A 7857-nucleotide genomic window follows, 5' to 3' on the forward strand; every position below is an offset into this window, starting at 1 on the left:
GGTCAGATCTCCCAATTGAGATCTGGGGAGGAAGGGGGAGTCCCACAGGGACTGGCGGGGGGAGAACAACTTAGCATCACCAAACATGTTCTGGCAATCTCCCCATACAATCTAGAGCCCAACTACACCCTGCACTGCCAATTTCAAGTCCCCAGGACTTGTGTTGTTACAGGCTATGCAGCAGGGCAGAACAGCTCCAGGAAAAATACGTGCAGACATCCGTGGCACCGGACAGGGAGAGAGAGCTTTTGAGGAGAAAGGACCGAGAGACCCAAAGAACACAGAGTGCACCAGAGACAAGTGACAGGACACACACCAGAACTGCTCTCCCCTGCATCCCTCCACACTAATATCAAAACAGACACTTTTTGCCTTTAGATGGCCTAAGGAGACATTTTTTGGACGTCTCCAATTCCAAACTGTCTCAAAAACCCCTTCTGGGGAGTCCCAACCTTGCACCCCGCTTATCACCCCCTCTGTGGGTCATAACCCTCCAGTTATCTTGCACGCATCTGGGGAAGCAAATCCCTGTTGGGTGCAGAAGACCGTCTCCCTGTCCGGGAAGTTCCCCGCTGTCATTTCTTAGTCTGCCAAGAGAAAGAAAACTAAACATCAGTACACAGTCTTATCTGCACATGGGCCAAAACCTGATAATGCTGCTACTGACCATTCTCCTTTGAATGCCCGGGTTCTCGACCTGCACGCTTCGGACGTGCTTGGATTCCAACGCCGTCATTGCAGGGTACGCCTAGGTTAAGTGGAGACAAGGCGACATGGCATTGCTGAAACACGAGTGGAATCTCATTCCTCCCCAACTCACCACAACACCTCGGCCATTCCTCAGGGCTACCAGGATGGGACCTTGAAATGCAGGATTGGAAGGCTCCATCACAGGGTCCTATAATGCTTCCAGCAAGATCACAAGGGAATGAAACCTGGTCCATCAGCCACTTGGTAACAGAGGTATGCGCACTCCGAGTCGATTCCCTAAAGCACAAAATCAAGAATGGATGCTTACAATTGCATCAAAAACTGAGACCTGAGCAAAAATAACTGTTTCTGTCCCCTGCTCACCTGGCACACTTGGCCTTGACTGCAGCTATCTGCCTGGACCTCCTAAAAATAAAGGCAAAGAGCACCGCTGTATCACGGTCACCCCATTTAGGCTGCCCCTGCAAATGTGAACAATGACTGACCTGCTGATTGGAAAACCCCCACCCAGGACTGGGGCCCTCTGCCATAAATTTGAGCTGTCTGCATCTGAAAGAAAGTTAGGACTGGGACTGTTGTCAAATGGCTGCAGCACAACTTAGCATCACCAAACATGTTATGTCAATCTCCCCATACAATCTAGAGCGCAGCTACAACCTGCATTACAAATTTCAAGTCCCCAGGACTTGTGCTATTACAGGCTATGCAGCAGGGCAGAGCAGCTGCGGGACAAATACGTGCAGACACCCGTGACACAGGACAGGGAGAGAGAGCTTTTGAGAAGAAAGAACTGAGAGACCCAAAGAACACAGAGTGCACCAGAAACAAGTGGCAGGACACACACCAGAACTGCTCTGCCCTGAGCACCTCAGCATTGAGATCAAAACAGACACTCTCCCTTTAGGTGGCCTAAGGGGACATTCCTTGGACATCCCCATCTCCAAAACTGACTCAAAAACCCCTCCTGGGGAGTCCCAACCCAGCACCTCTCTTCCATTCCCTCTGTGGGTGTTAGCCCTCCACTTTATCTTGCACATATCTGGGAATGCAAATCCCCATCAGGTGCAGAACGAGGCCTCCTGCCTGTCTGGGAAGTTCCAGTTGTCACCAGGCTGTTATCTCTTGCTCTGCCAAGAGAAAGAAAACCAAACATCAGTGCACTACCTTAACAGCACATGGGGCAGAACCTGACAATTCTGCTACTCACCGTCTCCCAAGAAGTATCGGGCCACACACCTCAGGCACGCTTGGATTCTGACACAGTCATCTCAAGGTACACCTAGGTTAAGGGCAGACAAGGTGACATGGCATTGTTGCAACTTGAGGGTACCCTCGATCCTCCTCCCTGCCTCACCGCAAATGCTTGGCCATTCCTGTGGGTTACCAGGAGGGGACCTTGAAATGCAAAATTGGAAGGCTCTGTCACAGGGTCCTGTAATGCTTCCCACAAGATCACACATGCATGAAAACTGATCCATCAGCCAGATGGAGACAGAGGTATGCGTACTCCGAATGGATTCCCTAAAGCACACAAACTAGAACAGATACATACAATTGCACCAAAAACTAAAAGCTGAGCAAAAACAACTGCTTCTGTCCACTGTTCACCTGGCACACTTGGCCTTGACTGCTGCTATCTGCCAGGACCTCCTAAAAATAAAGGCAAAGAACACTGCTGTAACACTGTCACCACTTAGGCTTCCCCGGCAAATGCAAACAATGACTGACCTGATCATAGGAAAACCCTCACCGAGGACTGGGGCCATCTGCCATAGATTAGAGCTGCCTGCATCTGAAAGGAAGTTAGGACTAGTGTCAAATGGCTGCAGCACAGCTTAGCATCACCAAACATGTTATGTCAATCTCTCCATACAATCTAGAGTGCAACTACACCCTGCATTACCAATTTCAAGTCCCCAGGACTTGTGCTATTACAGGCTATGCAGCAGGGCAGAACAGCTCCAGGAAAAATACGTGCAGACATCCATGACACAGGACAGGGAGAGAGAGCTTTTGAGGAGAAGACCGAGAGACCCAAAGAACACAGAGTGCACCAGAGACAAGTGACAGGACACACACCAGAACTGCTCTGCCCTGAACACCTCAGCACTGAGATCAAAACAGTCACTTTCTCTTTAGCTGACCTAAGGGGACACTTCTTGCACATCCCCGCCCCCAAAGCTCATTCAAAATGCCCTCCCAGCACCCCGCTTTCACCCCCACTGTGGACCTGAGCCCTCAACTTATCTCTCAGGCATCTGGGGATGAGAATACACATCGCGTGCCAATGGAGGCTGCCTCGCCTGCGGGGAATGTCCTATGGTCACCGGGCTGTGGTCCCGTGCTCATCTACAATTGAGAACACCAAACATCACTGCACGATCTCAGCCGCACAGCAGCCACAAACCAGCAATTCTGCTGCTCACCATTATTCTCCTGAGAACGCCGGGCTCCTCGGGCCGCACGTTTCGCCCACACCCTCCTGGCATGGTCTGCCTGGCTGAAGAGCAGGTGAGGTGAGGTGGCGTTCCCAAAACTCGAGTGGACCCCGGTCCCCCTCACTAGTAGTTCCCCGACTTACAGCAAGTCCTCGGCTGCTCCTGAGGCTCCCTGGTGCCACCTTCAAGTGACAAAGATCAAGGCTTCGTCACAGAGCCGTGTGCCGCTCCCCAAATTCCCAGGAGAGCGAAGGAGCGGCTCTGCGGCCACTTGCAAGGGATGTCTCGCTGGTACATGAGTGGACTGCCTAACGCACACAAACATGAATGGATACTGAGAGTTGCAGCAGAGACACTACAGCTGCAGGCACACAAATTCATAAATAAACAAACTAACAAAATCAAAAAATTCTACCAAAATATTAATTTTATTTACCCAATATCCAAATAGATTGACAGAGACACCCTGTCCTATCCCCTCAATAAGACCTCTTAATCTATGCCAAACAAATCCTTAAAACTAAGATAACCCTGCCTGTATCAAAATAAAAAAAAGTCTTGTAAACTTTATAAATTCATTAACCTAACACATCAGAACCATAAAAATATTAAACTTTTATGAACACCAGTACGCATTACACACTACTCTCATTTCAACGTATAAGAGTAAAGCTATTCCTATTACTAACCTAACACAAATATCACAAAATATAGCAGTAAGAAAAGAAAAAAAAAATAAACCTCACTAAAAATAAAATATAATTTTTTTATTTTAAGCAAAAAAAAAAAAAAAAATCATACATTCTAAACAGGAACTTCCTCAAAATCAAGTATTTCAATAAACCCAAAAAACTCTAACATATTTCAAACAACTACTAAAAAGCCAAAAAACATAAAACAATTAAGCAACCCACCACAACTATCTAAAACTATCTACAATAAACCTTCTTGAAAAAAAAAACAACAAATACCCCTTATGACTTCAACAATACATCACCAGCAATACCAAACAACTCAAAATACCGTAACTCCCATCCAAAAAATGCTCTATAAACTGAAACACTAAAATTAATCTACAAAACCCACTCACCCTTCAACAACCTCCTCTAACCTACACACAAATCTAAAACAAATAAGAATTAACTATAAACTATCATACCTTAAATAACGCCACCATTAAACACTACTGTACCAGACTTACTATAAATCAAAAACCACAAAATAACACACCACTGTTAACATTACCAATATTTTTCTCCATTCCTCTAACAACTGAATACAAACCTCAATTTACCTTCACTTGAAAAACATACAATACACCTACAACCAACTACCCCAAAAATAAAAACACAATCCTACCATCTAGCATAAATTCATCCAAATGAAACGTAAAAAAATAAAACTCCAAAACATCTGTAATAATCCAACAACATTAGATGAAAAGTATAACAAAAATATTTTTTAAAATCATCCAAATTCTTCTAAAAGACTATTACACCACCAAAAAAAAAAAAAAAGGAATATCAAAAAGCCTACTGAAAATATCCAATTCCTAAAAATAAAATAACAAAAGAAACATCAAATTCCCACCAATTTCATAAAAAACAGCCAGAATGGCTCCATGACCCAACAAAAAGAACCCCAACCTATAAGAAAATGCCAAACCACCTCAGAAACAAACAATAAAACACAGACAAAAGTGTCCTCTACCCTGCCATCAATGCCACATAAAGCAAATAAATTAACTGTTATCATACAGGACATCCATATAAAAAATCTCAATCGCCCTAAAACCTTAAAAATAATTACAAATTAACCCCAAAATAAAAACTTTAATCTCTAACAAAAGAAACCCAAAAACAAACAACAGAAACTAAAAATACACCACCATAGAACCAACTACCAGCAAAAAAAACCCCAAACTACTCTTTTTACTACCAGTTGTTAGTGAGGCACATCACAAAAATGAAACAAAAATAAAAAATAGCCCTATAGAAACCCACAAATCACAAAACCCCCTAGAAAAAGAAGTCCAACCAACATACTAAACTTCAAACCATACAAGAGACCCTGAAAGCTACTAAAAATGAAAACCAGATCTCTACACTAACTCAAAGAGTAACTAGTACTCTGCTAAGTTATCTTTAAAAACCAAAGTAATAAACGATATTAAAAAAATCTAAACCACTAGACAATAAAAAGCACCCAAATAAAAAACTACCTAAAAAATCCACTGTATAAATACACAAGTTCCTCAAAAAAACACTAATAAAAAGCAACCAACAAATACATCAAACTAAAACAAAAACTCAAATAAATAAACTGAAATTAACAACCAAAAAAATTACTCCTAACTCAATAAACCCATAATGCCTCAATCCATCAAAATACAAATACCACCTAGAAATAAACACGTCACCAAAAGATAAATGTAACCATAAGCGATAACTCCCAAATTACCAGTAACAATATAACATCCACGACAATTAAACAAACCAAATGAATAAAACCTCTATAAGAGAATTTTAAAAAAAGCAATTCTCAACATTTAAAAAAAACCCCTCACTAATTCACTACAGGACACTACCTCAAACCCACCAAAACTAACACTACATACTCGTGCTAATAAAAGCCACCACAACCTAATTAAAAACCAACCCTGTACTTCATGCTACGACCCATAAAAACCATTGTAAACCTTAAAAAAACATATCCTTTAAGAAGATAACAACAATTATATTTTTATAATATAAAAACAACAAAAAAAAATTCCAACATATCGCACAAAAAAAAAAAAAAATCCAACAACAACTCAATCCAAAAAACCCCTTGTCACAGCACCTGAACCAAGAACCGTAACAATAAACAATTACACCGTGACCCTTCTCATACACCAACTACGAACAAAAGAAAACAACCAAATAAACTCCTCAGGAGCGCCTCAAAACCACCGCAGCGAGGGAGGCTGGAAGATGCGAAGCCGCGCTCCCGGCCCCGGGCGCAGCGCGGCTCTGGCAGGAAAGCGGCTCCTCTGGCAGGCAGAGGCGGCGCCGCGCCGGGAGACACCCCGCCCACTGCCCCCGGCCCGGCGGGGCCAGCACCGGGCCCGGGGGGCCCCGGCGGCGCCCGAGCCCCGCGCCCGGAGCGGACGGAGCGGCGGCACCGGCCGGCACCGGCCCCGCCCGCGCCGCCTCCCCCGCCCGCCGGCCCGGCCAAAGCTCCGCTCGGCTCCGCACGGCTCGCGCCGGCGCGGCTCTGGCGGGCCCGCGGCAGCCCAGCCGCGCCCAGCTCCCCTTCCGCCCCGGCCAGCCCCGGCACTGCCGGCAGGGCTCCGCGCCGGACCCTTCGCTGCCGGGCCGGGGGCAGAAGAAGCGCCCCGAATGCAGCGGCACAGCCCGATCCCCGCCCTGCCAGCGCTGCCACGGCTGCAGCTCCCTTCCTCTGAAGCCCCGACACTGACGCCACGCTCCGGCGCTCACCTCACCCAACGAGGGAAAAGAAATGTAGGCTTCCCTTCAATCGCGTCCCCTAGAAGAGAAGAAGCGGCTTGCCTCAAATGATGGCAAAAGGGGGCTTCTTACCTCAATCCAAACCCCTTAAAAGGTGGGACCACAGGACTGCCCCCTCCAATTCAACCTCAGGATGACGAAATTTCAAAGAGAAAGGACAAAAGTCCCGGCTAAAAAGGCGCATCGGCTCACCTGCTCAGCTGCTGCTTCTCGTCACAAAGGTTTGTCCCTCGGCTCCTCCTTTGAGCAATGCTCCACGAATCCAGGTGACCCTCCGGACCCTGTCCGAAGTACTCACCGTCCTTCACGGAGACAGCCCTGGGAGCCCCCCATAAACTCCTCTTCTCCAGCAGCTTCGTGCAAAACCGATGGGAGGAAAACCCCCTAAATCAGCCGCCGGAGGAGCCGCCCCCTCCTCATCATCCTCACAGCTCACACCTGTGGCTGCTCTGAGCCCTCATTATCTTAACAGCTCACACCTGTGGCTGCTCTGAGCCCTCATCATCCTAATAACTCACACCTGGGGCTGCTCTGAGCCCTCATCATCCTAATAACTCACACCTGGGGCTGCTCTGAGCCCTCATCATCTTAACAGCTCACACCTGTGGCTGCTCTGAGCCCTCATCATCTTAACAGCTCACACCTGTGGCTGCTCTGAGCCCTCATCATCCTCACAGCTCACACCTGGGGCTGCTCTGAGCCCCCATCATCCTAACAGCTCACACCTGCCGCTGTTGCCACCCTCCAACAGCGTCTCTCCCTCTCCAGCACACAGCCCACTTCTCACAGATACAGATTCAACAGAAATCTGCTACGGCTGTCGGCTTTTCTTAATCCACCTGGTTACACAATTAAAACACATACATGCACTGATGGTGATTGAAAGACAGCTTTCCCCTGGAGAAAACAGTCCTTTTGCTGGCACACTTTGCTACACCTTCGGAAAAAGCAGAATCTGCACCGACTCCTAAGACCCCTGCCGAGGAACCCAGCCCTGCCTGGGACACCCAAAGCAGCAGACCTCGAAAAAGGAGGGGAAAAGTCAAGCTTGGAGTGGAAAAAGAGGACAGAAGTACAGCAGCCTTTAAAAATGACTGCACGGAGCAATAGTGGGAACCAGACACATTTATTCTTTCCTTGCTTTCTGTGATGACATAAATAGGAAGTAAAAACACGTTAAACAAAAGGCAGAGCTAGGA

At 46.6% G+C, this 7857-nt stretch overlaps 1 long non-coding RNA gene across 1 annotated transcript; it reads right to left on the reverse strand.

The window, feature by feature from the left end:
- Positions 1-1661: 1661 nt before the first annotated feature.
- Positions 1662-2234, reverse strand: LOC144245958 (uncharacterized). Its single transcript, XR_013339542.1, has 3 exons — positions 2066-2234; positions 1919-1990; positions 1662-1838 (listed from the first exon to the last, which is right to left on the reverse strand). It is a non-coding gene; the product is annotated as an uncharacterized LOC144245958 (long non-coding RNA).
- Between the last annotated feature and the right edge of the window lie 5623 nt (positions 2235-7857).

The sequence above is a fragment of the Lonchura striata genome, chromosome 1, assembly GCF_046129695.1.
Source record: "Lonchura striata isolate bLonStr1 chromosome 1, bLonStr1.mat, whole genome shotgun sequence".
Lineage (NCBI taxonomy): Eukaryota > Metazoa > Chordata > Aves > Passeriformes > Estrildidae > Lonchura > Lonchura striata.